The sequence below is a fragment of the Myodes glareolus genome, chromosome X (assembly GCF_982192425.1).
Source record: "Myodes glareolus chromosome X, mMyoGla1.1, whole genome shotgun sequence".
NCBI classification, from domain to species: Eukaryota; Metazoa; Chordata; class Mammalia; order Rodentia; family Cricetidae; genus Myodes; species Myodes glareolus.
In genome coordinates, this window is record NC_142053.1 from 40,840,449 (window position 1) to 40,855,683 (window position 15,235).

Genomic DNA, 15,235 nt, shown 5'->3' on the forward strand with positions numbered 1-15,235 from the left:
AGAAAATTTTGTTTAAAAAGTATTAAGTTATTAAGCTTTTTTTCAACCCAGTATTATCAATGTATGATGTTAACTCTCTATCTGACAAAAGAAAACTTATTTAAAACCACATATAGAGAAGATCATTATGTGATGGTTTTATTGTACATTTTACTGCTTCATATACAACAGAATTATAAGAAATTTATTTTTACTTTCAATTGTAATTTTTCTAAATATGCTCATATTTAATTGGGCATTGTGACTCACCATTTTAATTCACTTAGGATAGGAGGATTACAGTGAGTTTGACAACGATCTTCTTTATACAATAAGACATCTTTTCAGAAAATAAATCCCAAACCACGTATTTAATTGAAGTAACTAGTATTTGCTTATAATTTTGTCTTAGCCTAAATGTAGAGCATTTATATATTGCCAATTGTTGTTGAAGAGAATATTGCTATAGTCACCTTAAAGTTACACATTTAGATGACTTCTTGAGCACAAAACTGTTTGGTAAAAGAGGTTTAAAGTATTCCAAGTGTCTTGCAGAATTTTGGATGATCTTTAGCAAGCACTAGGCTTACTTTCTCCTTTATTAAATCTATAATATTTTATTTGTTTTTCAAATATATAAATGTGATTGCTATGCAACTTAATGGCAGGAAAAATTAATTTATTTTCACTGTATTCTATTGATACACATTAATTACATGACTACAAAAGTAGGTGAGAAATATATAAGATTTTACATATGTAAATACATAAAAAACATATTTTCAAAAACAAATAACATTTGCTAAAATCTTTACTCAGATCCTTCACTAATTTCTAATGTAAACAAATATAAAATAATGTAATGACTTATGATATATTAACTAAAATTATACCTTGCAGATGTGTTGTATAAGCCTGAATATGTATATATATATACATATATATATATGGGGTTTTTATTTATTGGCCCGTGTTGTCTAATAGGGGCAATGCCACCCTGTTGTAGGGTAATTCCATTTATATATTTTTTTACAATATGTGTGTGTCTGTATTTTAGGAACATTATTAGCTAACCATAAGTTTTATTCAAACTCTTTAGTGCTGCTTATGCCCCTACTTCTTCATCTATCCTGTTCTCATCATATCATCTATTCAGTTTACCCACTTCCTGATCCATTATTCCAGAGTAACCCTTTATACCTCTGTGATATATCTACTGTCAGTTAAAAGTACTCCTTTGGTGCCTTTACTAATTAATTGACCTCTGTGAGTATTTGAAATGAAACAACTATCTGAAGATTAAAAACTAACATTTATAAATGAGAGAAATGTGACAACTGTCTTTCTGGGTTAGGGCTAACTCTCTCACAGTGACTTTTGAACTCCATCTATTTACCTTCAGCTTCATAATTAAACCCACACTTCAAGAGCCACATGATTGTTTAACAAAGAAGTAAATAATACACATTTCAGGAAAGGTAACACCTTCAAATGATGCTAGCTAAACTGGGTGGAATGTAGAATACATGTAGAATATAACTATATCCCTGTCTCTCATGCTGCACAAAGCATAACCACAAAATGTATCAGGAATATTAATATAAGATTCAATAACCTGAAAAACTAACAGTGGAGAAAGCCAAGAATATGATTGAACTCACTGGTACAGAAAGGGACTCCGAACAAGACCTCAGTCATGTGAACATTAAGACATGGAGGGAGCAGAGAAAAATGTAGAAATCAATAAATATCAATTAAAAAAAGAAAGAAAGAAAGAAAGAGCAACAATTAGCCTGGCTGTTGTGGTAAATGTCTTTAATCCCAGTACTTTGGAAGCAGACATAAGCAGATCTCTGTGAGTTCGAGGCCAGTCTGCTCTACAGAGCAAGTTCCAGGTCAGGCACCAAAGCTACAGAGAAACCCTATCTCAAATAAAAAAATCAGACCAAATAAGAAAAAAAGAGCAACAATTAATCTAAGCCTCTTTGTTCATCAAGACACCATAGTTGTACTCAGTAGACTGCCTAGAATGGGAAGTAAACTTTATAAGCTACATATCTGACAGGGTTTTACTTTCTAGAACATACAAAAAAATTCAAAAAAACTTAGAAAACAACCCAATTAAAAACACATACTGCTCTTGAAGAGTACACAGCTTCAGTTGCCAGCACCCTGTTCAGGCAGTTCACAACTCTCTCTAACTCTCTTTCCAGGAAAATTTGATGTCTCTAATCTCAGAGGGCTTCTTTAATCACATGCAACGCTTTCCCACACAAGTATATATAATTAAAAAATAAATTTTTAAAAGTCTTAAAGAAATTCAAAATAGAAGGAGAATGTCTTAACATAAAGACTGTACATGACAAACCTCTGGTCCACATGATATTAAATGTGTAAGAATTTAAAGCTTTTCACTACAATAAGGAATAAGATACTGCAAGGACAGGAAGATTAGGAAAACAAGTGAAAGAGATCCAAATAGGAAACAAGGAATTTAAAGTATCTTATTCTGTAGACAATTTGTTTCTACAGGTAAGATTCCTTGGAGATCCCACCAATAATTCTTGGTACAGATAAACACTCTTACCAAAGTGGCCAGATAAAAAATTAATAGACACACATGCACACACACAAACACACACACACACATACACACACTGAGAGAGAGGGAGGGAGAGAGATTTTGTTTGTAATCTAACAAAACTTGCTTGAAGATCAGAGTGCAGAGCTAAGCCACTAGTTAGCCGTAGAGGTCAGGCAGTGGTAACACACACCTTTAATCCCAGTCCTAGTCCTCAGGAGACAGATGCAGATGGATCTGTGTAAGTTCAAAACCACCCTAAACTATGAGATTAAATCTGTCTGAAAGAGTAACAGAACTCACACAAATATGATCCTAGCACTTGTGATCACACGCCTTTAATCCCAGCACTAGGGAGGCTGGAGACAGGAGTGATATGGCTGGGCAGAGAGATATAAGGCAGGAGCAGAAAAGAGCTCAGATGCAGTCTGAAGATTAATTCTGAGCATGTAGTCTGAGGTTTTGTAGAGATAGCAGCGGTCTAAAGATTCATAGAGACAGGATCACCCCTTTGGTCTGTGCACTGGTAGATGTAAGAACTCTATAGTGACTGGCTGCTCTGTTTCTCTGATCTATTGGCATTCACCCCCTAATACCTAACTCTGGATTTTTATTATTGAGAACAAGTAGAATGCAGGCTACATACACACACATTCACACATGTGCGCACGTGCGTGTGCACACATGCACACACACAAATAGCCTTTCTTTTTTAATTTTAATTTTTAAAAAAGAAAACAAACTATCTTTTTGCATTATACATATCAATCCAAGTTCCCACTCCTTACCCTCCTCCCATTCCCTCAACATACCCACCTACCCTACCCTCATTCACACCTCAGAGAGGGTAAGGCACACTGCTTTGTGGAAGGTTCAAGGTCCTCCCTACTATATCTAGGCTGAGCAAGGTATCCATCCAAAGAGAATGGGTTCACAAAAAGCCAATACAAACAATAGGGATAAATCCTGGTGCCACTTCCAGTGACCCCTCAGTCTGCCCCAGCTATGCAACTGTCACCCACATTCAGAGGGGCTAGTTTGGTCCTATGCTTGTTCCTTCCCAGTCTGGCTGGAGTTGGTGAACTCCTATTAGCTCAGAAAAACTGTTTCAATGGGTCTATCCATCATGATCTTGACCTCTTTGTTCATATCCTCATTCCTCCCACTCTTCAACTGGATTTTGGCAGCTCGGTCCAGTGCCCTGAACTCTGTCCAGGTCTCTGCTCCTGTCTCCATCAGTTGCTGGATGAAGGTTCTGTGGTAACATTTAAGATATTCATCAGTCTGACTACAAGGCAAGGCCAATTCAGGTCCCCTCTCCTCTATTGCTTAGGGTCTTAGCCAGGGTCATCCTTGTGGATTCCTGGGAATTTCTCTTGAGCCGAGTTTCTTGCCAACCCATAATGGCTCCCTCAATCAAGATATTGCTTTCATTGCTTTCATCTCTGTCCTTTTTCCATCTTGACTCTCCCATTCCCTCATCTTCTCCTCGTTACTCCCCATCTCCCCTCCTCTTCCCTGTCCAACCTCCCTTCTACCCCGGCCCCCATACTCCCAATTTTATCAGGTGATCTTGTATGTTTCAACATTCCAGGTGGATCTATATGTTTTTCTTTGGGTTCACTTTATTACTTAGCTTCTCTAGGATCATGAACTAGAGACTCAATATCCTTTGTTTATAGCTAGTATGCACTTATGAGTGAGTACATGCCATATTCATCTTTTTGGATCTGGGTTACCTCCTTACTCAGGATACTGTTTTCTAGTTCCATCCATTTGTATGTAAAATTTAAGATATTGTTTTCTACTGCTGAGTAGTACTTTAATATGCAAATGTGCCACAATTTCTTTATCTATTCTTCAACTGAAGGGCATCTAGGTTGTTTCCAGGTTCTGGCTATTCAATGAGACATACTCAAAAATCATAGAAATAATCTCCTTAACAGTACCCTGTGAAAACACCCTGGAATAAATTTCACCAAGGATATGAAAAGTCTCTTTAAGGAAACTTTAAAATACTAAAGAAAAATTGGAGGAAATCTTTACAAGATCTATAAACTTTAAGAAACTACAGATACCAGCCCAGACTCTAAATGCAGAAAATTAAGAGGAGAAACACAGTGAATCAAAAGAAAGAAAACATGTGTGCGCACGTGCGCGCACACACACACACACACACACACACACACACACACACACACACCCCACATCACACACACACACACACACACACACACAGAGAGAGAGAACAAACAATTAACAGGAAAATACTTCTCATTGAAAACTCTCAACATCAATGATCTCAAGTGCCCCCAATAAAGAGACACAGACTAGCAAAATGGTTCTGAAAACATGATCCATCCTTTCGCCACATCCAAGAAACACACCTTATCATCAAGACATCACCTCAGAGTAAACAGATGGGGAAAAGATATCCTGTGCAAATTTATTTAAGAAGCAAGCTGTTGCACTCATTTTAGTATCTGACGAAAATAGCCTTTAAACCAAAGCTAATCTGAAGAGACGGGGAAGGGCACCATACACTCATCAAAGGAAAAGTCTGCCAAAAAGCCATTGTATTTCTTAACATCTATGCACCAGACACAAATGCACTCAAGTTCATAAAAAAAGGTCTCTATTTTAAATCACATATTGTCACACACTCATACTGGGAGATTTCAATATCATCAACAACAGAAAGCTTACAAATTCATGGGAACTACTGAATGAAAAGTGGGTGAAGAAATAAAGGTTTTCTAGAGTTTAAGGAATCTGAAGATACAACGTAGCCAAACTCATGGGACACAATGAAGGCCATTCTAAGATGAAAGTTCATAGCACTATGTGTCTACACAAAAAAATACAAATAATAGCACACTTGAAAGCTCTAGAACAAAAAGAAACAATCACATGCAAAAGTAAAGATGGCAATAAATGCAAGGTTAAAATCAATAAAATAGAAACAGACTGTGAATAATCAAGGAGTTGTTAAAAAATTAAAAGGATTAACAAATTCTTATCCAAATTAACTAAAATCAAAGAGTAAAGTTTCAACTTTTAAAAGGTAGAAATGAAGGGGGAGAAATAACAATAGACATTAAGAAAATTCAGAGAATCATAAGAACATACTTTAAAAACCTGTACTTTCCTTGGACCTGGGATCCCATTTATAATCAAGTCTCCTGTAACCCCTAAAACGACTCCCAAGGAGAGATCCCCAGATTGTTCTCTGGACAGAAGAGAGAGTGCCTGAAACGGCCTAGGCCCATAACCATACTGATGAATATTTTGCTTATCACCATAGAACCTTCATCTGGCGATGGATGGAGATAGAGACAGAGACCCACATCGGAACACTGGACTTAACTCCCTAGGTCCAAACGAGAAGCAGAAGGAAAGAGAACGTGAGCAAAGAAGGCAAGATCAGAGAGAACCTTCATCCGATGATGGATGGCGATACAGATGGAGACCCACATTGGAGCACCGGACTGAGCCCCCCAAGGTCCAAATGAGGAGCAGAAGGAGGAAGAAAATGAAAAAGGAAATAAGGACTGCGAGGGATGTGATCACCCACTGATACAAGGGGACGGATCTAATGAGAGTTTACCAAGGCCAGTTGGACTGGGACTGAATGAGGACGCAATCCAACCAGATTCTCTGAATGTGGCCAGATTCTCTGAATGTGGCTGGCCTGGAGTCTTTCTGAAAAGCCATTGACAATGGCACTGGGACTTGTTTCCTCTGCATATACTGGATTTTGCGGATCCAGTCCGTCTGGACACTCACCTTCCTGGACCTGGAGGGAGGCGGGAGGAACTTGAACTTCCCACAGGGCAGGAAACCCTGACTGCTCTTAGGGATGGAGAGGGAGGAGGAGAGGGAGTGGGGGAAGTGGGAGGGTGGTGGGAGGAGGGGCAGAAATGGAAACTTTTATAATTTAATAAAATTACTTAAATAAAAAAGCCTGTACTTTCTCAGTTTTAGGAGGTCCCATTTATTCATTGTTGCTCTTATTGTCAGTGTGCAAATGGATGGAAATAGAAAACACTATTCTGAATGAGGTAACCCAGACCCAAAAAGATGAATATGGTATGTACTCACTCATAAGTGGATTCTAGCCATAATTAAAGGACATTGAGCCTGTCATTCGTGATCCTAGAGAAGCTAAATAAGAAGGTGAACACAATGAAAAACATACAGTTATCCTCCTGGATATTGGAAGTAGACAAGATTGCCAGGCAAAAACTGGGAGATTGGGGGTGGGGGTGGGGTAGGGGAAGGGGAGATGGGGAGGGAGAAGGGAGAAGAGGAGAATAGGGAGAACTTGGGGGAATGGGACGGTTGGGATGGAAGAAGGGTGGATATGGGAGCAGAAAAGTATATATCTTAATTAAAGGAGCCATTTTAGGGTTGGCAAGAGGCTTGACTCTAGAGGGATTCCCAGATGTCCAAGGAGATGTCCCCAGTTTGTTGCTTGGGCAGCTGAGGAGATGGCGTCTGAATTGGCCAGATTCTATAGCCACTCTGATGAATATCTTGCATATCACCATAGAACCTTCATCTGGCGATGGATGGAGATAGAGATAGAGACCCACATTGGAGCACTGGACTGAGCTTCCAAGATCCAAATGAGGATCAGAAGGAGGGAAAACATGAGCAAGGAAGTCAGGACCACAAGAGATGTGCCCACCCACTGAGACTGTTGGGGCTGATCTAATGGGAGCTCACCGAGGCCAGCTGGACTGGGAGTGATGGAGCATGTGATCAAACCAGACTCTCTGAATGTGGCTGTCAATGAGGGCTGACTGAGAAACCAAGGACAATGGCACTGGGTTTTGATTCTACTGCATGTACTGGCTTTGTGGGAGCCTAGTCTGTTTGGATGCACACCTTCCTAGACCTGAATGAAGAGGGGAGGACCTTGGACTTCCCACAGGACAGGGAACCCTGACTGCTCTTTGGTCTGGAGAGGAAGCAGGGGGGGTGTTGGGGAAGGAAAAAGGAAATGGGAGGAGGTGGAAATTTTTAATAAAAAAGAAGTTAGACAAAAAAACTGCACTTTGCCAAATTGAAAATAATCTAAAAAAAATGGATAGTTTTCTCAGTATATACTACCTACCAAAGTTAAATCAAGATAAGCTAATCAATTTAAAGAGACCTCTAACACCCAATAAACAGCTCCCTACCAAACCCTGGATCAGAATTCTACCACTTTCAAAGAAGAGTTAATGTCAATATTCCTTAAATTATTCCACAAAATAGAAAAAGAAAGAGCACTTCAAAATTTATTTTGTGAGGCCAGAGTTACTCTTATACTTAAACCACAAAAAGACCCAAGAATGAAAAAGGACTTTGACCAATTATTTCACTTAATATGCAAATTTTCTCAATAAAATACTTGAAAAAAAATTCAAGAAAGCATCCAAAAGATCATCCACCTTGATTAAGTAGGCATCATCCCAGAGGGGTGGGAATGGTACAACATAAATCAATCTAAACATAATCTACCCTATAAATAAGCTGAAAGAAAAAACCCACATTATCAAGCTTGTCTCACTAGATGAGAAAAAGATCTTTGATGAACACTGCTTCATGATAAAATTCACAGAGAGATTGGGGACACAAGGGACACATCTAAACACAATAAAAGCATTTTAGAGCAAGCCTATAGCCAACATCAAATGAAATGGGGGAGAAACTCAAATCAAGTCTACTAAAATCAGGCTGTCCACTCTCTCCATTCCTGTTCAATGCAGTATTTGAATTTTTTAACAAAAGCAGTAAAACAACTGACTGAGATCAGAAGGGATACAAATTAGAAAGAAGGTAATGTATTTGCAGATGATAGTGATAGTCTACATAAGTGACCCTAAAAATTCCTCCAGGGACCTCCTACAGCTGATGAATACCTTCAGCAAAGTAGCTTGACATAAAACTAGCTCACAGAAATAGGTATTACTCCCATATACAAATGACAAAAGCACTGAGAAAGAAATAACAGGACTTTTCACAATAGCCTCAAATAATATAAAATATCCTGGGGTAACTGTAGTCAAGCAAATGCAAGACTTGTATGATAAAAACTTTTGAGTTTGAAGAAGGAAGTTGATGGAGATATTAAGAGATCGAAAAATCTCCCATGCTCATGTATTGGTAAAATTAATGCTGTGAATTATTTTTTAGCTATGAAAAGATGTGTTACATTTGTATATGTTGCAGAACATTACTTTAACTATGTTAAAGTCTGTTGCATTTGTTTATGCTACATTTGTTTATTTATATAAAGGTGTGTTGCTGATTTACCTTGTTTGCCTAAGACAGCTGATTGTTCTAATAAAAAGCTGAAATGTCAGTAGTTAGGCAGAAGAAGGATAGGGCAAGAATGGTGGGCAGAAAAAATAAGAGGAGAAATTTAGGCTAGAGAGGGAGGATGAGGGAGATAGAGGGAAAAAGAGAGGGAGACCCCTGGCACCAGGCATCCAGGCTGGCACCAGACAGACAGACATAAGGGAAGAAGGAAAGTAGGGTATATAGGATGAAAAAAAGGTAAAAAGGCCCAGGCAAAATGTAGGTGAAGATAAACTGTTTGAAATAAATTATAAGATCTAGAGGGAAGGAAGGACCTTGGACTTCCCATAGGGTAGGGAACCCTGACTGCTCTTTGGCCTGGAGAAGGAGGGGGAGGAAGAGTGTGGGGAAGGGAGGGGAGGGAAGTGGGAGGAGGGGAGGAGGTGGAAATTTTTAATAAAAAAAGATCTAGAGGGGAAAGCGTAAACTAAGGCAAAGTATTCATCACTAATAAGTGCTATAATTATAATTATGCTGACTTTCACCGTCACTTGGGTACCCTGTCCCTTTAAGAGACAATCTCTGCCAACTCCCAGTCTTCCCCCTTTCCACTTAGGCAAGCTGTTCTCACATATACTCTTTGCCTTTTTCTCTCTCTGTCTGTTCTTCTGAAGAGGCAGCCTCTGCCTTCTCCTCCTCCCTTTCCCCTTTTCTCTCTTTTTCTGTCCCTCTCCGTCTTTCTCTCTCCTCTCCATAACTCCCTTACCTTTATACCCTCTCAATACCGACTAATTAAACTCTATACTCAAGCTCTCTCTGCATAGCGTATCTGTCTCCCACATATCACGACCTCTCCCACCCGGAGTGGAACCTGCCAGGGTCACCTGTGCAGCTATAATTTATAACATTGTTATGTGACTTGGCCAGGCTCTCTCAGTGTTCACTCCCACCAACAGGTGGACAAGCTGAGGCACTCAGGGTTCCTGGGCTGGACCATTTCCCAACTTCCTGTCTGCTGAGTGCACAAAGTAGACTAAATGGTAAGATCCTCGTCTTCAAGTCAGTTTTCGCTGATATTCATTTCTGGTAATTCCCCAAGGCTGAGGACTGGGATCTCATTTCTTATCTCAGACTGCTGTCCTTCAGGCCACTCAGAGTAGCCCTAGTCCCCAATTCCTGTGCCAATGGACCTCGTAATGGTTTCAACCAATCTGCTCGATTCTTGCATTGTTTTAGGGATGCCTAAAAAAATTTTCTTTTGAATCTTGTCTGTCATCCCTTCCTCAACTCTGGGCAATGGAATGGCAGACCCCCAACATGGAAGCTTTCTAATTTCTAATAGTGAACAAGCAGATGGAGAAGTTTCTACCCAGCCATACTAAACTTTGTCCAGCCAGCTTATCATGCCCATCTGCTTTTCCCTCCACTGTGCTGCCTCCTACAGAAGCTAACTCTGTCTGGAGCAGTATATTCCCCCAACCACTTGTAAATTCTCCTTTTCTAGCTCCTATTCAAAATCTCTCTCAATCTCTCTCTCTCTCTCTCTCTCTCTCTCTCTCTCTCTCTCTCTCTCTCTGTCTGTCTCTCTCTCTGTCTCTCTCTCTCTCATGCTGTCTGTGCCACTGCTACCCCTGAGGGTCCTGCAGAAGCCAGCAAAACTGGTCAGGTCCAGGAGGCAACTATTCTAGTCCCAGCCCTCACTGCCTGAACCTGCCACAAAGGAATCAAAGGAATTTTCCTGTCTATTTCATGTATAAGAGAATGTGTGAATGTGATGTGATTCTGTTTTGAATGTGTGTTCCATGTGTCCTATATGTCTCTCTTGTTATTTCTATCTGTTTAAAATTCCAGTAGCTTCTTTGTGGCCCTCAGCACCATCTTTCTTAGGGGCAACTGCCACCGTTTTGTTTGTGCTTAAGATAGGGAGGAGCCTCAGACTCTTGAGGTTCTGCACATAGCCAAATGGTACCTGCAGCTGGCTTCCATACTAACAAGCGACCATGCTCTGATAGGGGCTTGGCTGCCCAGTAGCTACATGACCTGCCAACAGCTACCCGCAACCCATTAGCTATGCTTTTTAAAATTACTTTTATGTTGTTACATATGGTGGATTTGCATGATGGTCCAGCTTGGCAGGTGGCCTCTGCAATTCCAGTTCACATACATCAACTCTGCTTTAAAATATATTCTATATAAGAGTAAAAATGTAAGATTATAAAGATATATTTCAGATTAACGAAAGCTAACCAACAGCCTTTTCTGTGAGCTGTTCTTCCCTATTGTCAGTTTTACAGTTAAGCTTCTATTGCAAACAGTTTTTTTCTTCTTTGTCTTTCACAAGTATAAATCTCACCTCTTAAGCTAAAAACCAGCACAGTCAACTCTCCAGGCAGATCCTATTCTGTAGTCATGAGTTATCTATACCAAATAAATAGCCCTCAACTACTCAGATATCTGGGGAATATGGCTTTTTAAATGTTTAATTATTAAAAGACTTTTTGTAACAGAGAGGCAGGATGGCTCCTAGCACTACCACCCCATTTCTTCCAAAGAAGACAGAAGACAGATGGACACAGAACAACGTTGATCTGCGATTTGCTTCATCAAGTGAAATTTCTAACAACTGGGGAAAACTGCCGTTCATCTAAACTCCTGAAGGTTTCCAGACAGTGGATGGAATCGACTGGAATGGATAGGCTAGCTGCTCAGGGCAAGGTAGGCTTGTCTTCCTACAGATTCCTAAGCCACACAATCTGAAAGCCTGAAAAGCCCTGTAGGCAAATACAGTCCTGAAGGCCCTATCCTCAACAAGCATAGAGGACCCTGAGCAGTGACTTTAGGTAGTCAATTGAGTGAGTTCTCTGTCATTTTTTTCAAATCAATTAAAATAAAGTAAAATGTTATCCTTCTCAAAGATCTCTGATGCAGTTTGACAGCTGAGAGGTTTTTCCAGTTTAAAAAGGACAACCACACAAAACAGATTTCAATGTGACATCTAAGTCAAATGACAAATACAAGTTATCACATTTTCTCTCTCATTATGCTGCTCTTCATAGTCTTAACATTATCAATAAAATACTGATAAACTATTGATCTGACTCTGACAGAGTACTACCACTACTATACTGCATGATCAAGATTTTAAATTCTCCTTGGTCACTTTCTAAAGATACTTTTCATGTGCAAGAACATCTGTCACAGTCATTATGGCATGAAAATGCTGCTGTATACACAATGTACGTGTCTAAGACTTATGTTTTCACAAACTCAAAGAATTCTTCTGCATTCCCGAATTAAAGAATTTACATTAATCAGGTCAGATACACCACTCTATCAATTCCCTGGTCCTGACACCATACTCCTCAATTACCAGGACCTAAAGAAATTTTTTATACCTTAACATAATCTTGTCCTCTCCTCTGCCAACAGCTCACCAGGTCCAAGAAACACCAGACAGTTCCACACCACAAATCTTGGACAGAATTTAAGCAACCAGCTATCCTGTGACTGATAGCCCAGTTTTCTCAGTTCCCCCAAGACTCTGATCACAAATGAACAGGAAGCAGTCTTGAGAACTTGATGCCTTCATCCCCTTAAACTGTGATGTCTAATTTGTAGTGAGAGTGGTGGGCTGTGTCCCACTGTTCTTCTAGTTTAATCACCAAAATAACCACACAGAAATTGTATTAATTAAATTACTGCCTGGCTCATTATCTCTAGCCTCTTATTGGCTAACTCTCATATCTTGATTAACCCATTTCTATTAAGTCTGTGTATCACCATGTGATTGTGGCTTACCAGCAAGCATCTAACCTACATCTGTCTCGGGCAGGAGATTCATGGCATCTACCACACTTCCCTTCTTCCCAGAATTCTTTTCTGTCTACTTTGCCCATCTAAGGGCTGCCCTATCAAAAGGCCAAGGCAGTCTCTTTATTCAACCAATGAAAGCAACACACAAACAGAAGAACCTCCTACACCACTAACTCCGTACCTTTTTAGAAAAAGACAGGAATGTTATAATTGTAATTATGCTGGCCTTCCCTGTCACCTGGGTACCTTGTCCCTTTAAGAGACAAACTCTGTTAACTCCCAATCTCCTCCTTCCTGCCAAGGCAAGCTGATCTCATGCCTCCTCTCATCCTTTTTCTGTCTGTTCTTCTTCTGAAGAAGTAGACTCTACCTTCCCTTCCTGACTCTACCTTCCCTTCCTCCCCCTTTTCTCCTTGTTCTCTTTCTCTGTCTATGTCTCTCCTTTCCATAACTCTTTTACCATTATACCCTCTCAATACTCACTAAATAAACTGTATACTCAAGCTATCTTTGTATGGCTTAATCTATCTATCTCCTACCCACTGTGATCTCTGCCACCTGCAGTGGGACTTGCCAGGGTCACCCACACTTCCATAAATCATAACAATAAGTTTCTGTTTGGGGCAGTTGGTCTGAGAAAGCCTACTACTGATTAATATAGTAAAAATGACCATTCTACCAAAAGCAATCTATAGATTCAATACAACCTTCATCAAAATTCCAACACAATTCGTCACAGATCTTGAACAACTTTTAACTTCATGTGGAAATACACATGCGGAGAGAGGGTGCAAAGAAAGAGAGGATAGTTAAAATAATCTTGCATATCAAAAGGATTGCCGGAGGTATCACCATCTCTGACCTCAAATTTTACTATAGAGCTAGAGTCATAAAAAGAGCATGGTATTGGAACAAAAACAAGACATGTCAAACAATGAATCAATGGAATCAAATCAGAAACCCAGACATTAGTCTACACTATACACACACACACACACACACACACACACACACACACACATATATATATATATATATATATATATATGTATATATATATATATATATATATGAAGGAGACCTAAATGAAATTGCCAAATAATGAGGGAGACAGTCCCAACTGGCCATCTCTTGTCAACAAATGAAGCTTCCAGTACTGGAATTGGGTTACATCTAATTGAGTTGTTGTCCAAAGGGATCTCATGGGACTCCCCAAACAGGCTATTGCCCCCATCCCTAACCCAGAAGCTATCTCAAAAGGAGTCTCACTGGGGAAACAAACTACTTTTAAGGGTTGGCAGCATGCCCAGAAATAGATGTTGAACATAAAATGAACTCAACTTGGTTGTTTCTTTTCTTATAAGGTCATGTCAGGGCCTTTTGGGGGGTATTTTATTGCTTTATTTTAGTATATATTGATTATAAAATATGTATATATGTATATAAATGTAAAATATGTATATTTCCCTCTCTTTTACCATACAAACCCTTTGTACATATATTTTTGCTTCCAGTTCTTCATAGTGTTTTTATGAGTGAGTGTGTCTCCACATCTTTGTTTCTTGTACCTTTTCTTGGGCATTTCTTCCTCTGCATATTTGTATTTTCTTACTATGCTATGCTAGTTCTTGTTTTATATTAATGCATTCTATTCCATTTTGCCATTATCCATTAAAATCCAATTTTTTTCTTTTTTCTTTCATATTTAAAAGTTTTTAATTTTACTTGTTAGCCAAATTCCTCCTCTGTCCCCTTCTCCTTATCCCTACCTCCCCATTCCACCACCACCCACTCCTCAGAAAAAGTAAGGCCTCCCTTGGGATGTCAACAAAGTCTGGTATAACAAGTTGAGGGAGCACCAAGACCCTAACCCCCGCCCCGTATCAAGGATGAGCAAACTGGGAAGGGGAATTGAAGGGATGGGATAGGGGATGGGAACCTGAAGATTCATATGGCAGAACTGGGGGAAGGGGCAGAGATGGGCAGCAATGAAAGAGAGATCTTGATAGAGGGAGCCATTATGGGCTTGGGGAGAAACCAGGTGCTTTGGAAATTCCCAGGAATTCACAAGGATGACCCCAAGTAAGACTCCTAGCAATAGTGGAGAGGATGCCTGAACTGGTCTTCCCCTGTAATCAGATGGTGACTACCCTAATTGTCATCATAGAACCTACATCCAGTAATTGGTGGAAGCAGATGCAGTAATTCACAGCCAAGCCCTGGGCCTAGCTCCTGGAGCTTAGCTGAAGGAGGTCAAGATCATGATTGGGAAAACCACAGAGAGAGTTGACCCAAGCTAGTGGGAGCTCAGGGACTCTTGATTGACAGCTGGAGATCCTTCATGGGACCAAGCTAAACTCTCTGAATGTGGGTGACAGTTTTGTGATTTGATCTGTTGAGGGGTGCTGACAGTGGGTCCAGGACTTATCCTGGCTTCATGAACTATATTTTTGGAGTACATTTCCTATGGTAGGATACCATTTGTTTTTTGAAAAGGGACAGACGAATTCGAGTGAGAGGGGAGGTGAGAAGGAACTGAAAGGAATAAAGGAAGGAGAAACCATAATCAGAATA

The 15,235-nt window shown here is 39.8% G+C and overlaps 1 pseudogene; it reads right to left on the reverse strand.

The window, feature by feature from the left end:
• The window catches only part of LOC125405583 (melanoma antigen preferentially expressed in tumors-like), a 221,725-nt pseudogene that overhangs the window by 138,089 nt on the left and 68,401 nt on the right, over positions 1-15,235 (reverse strand).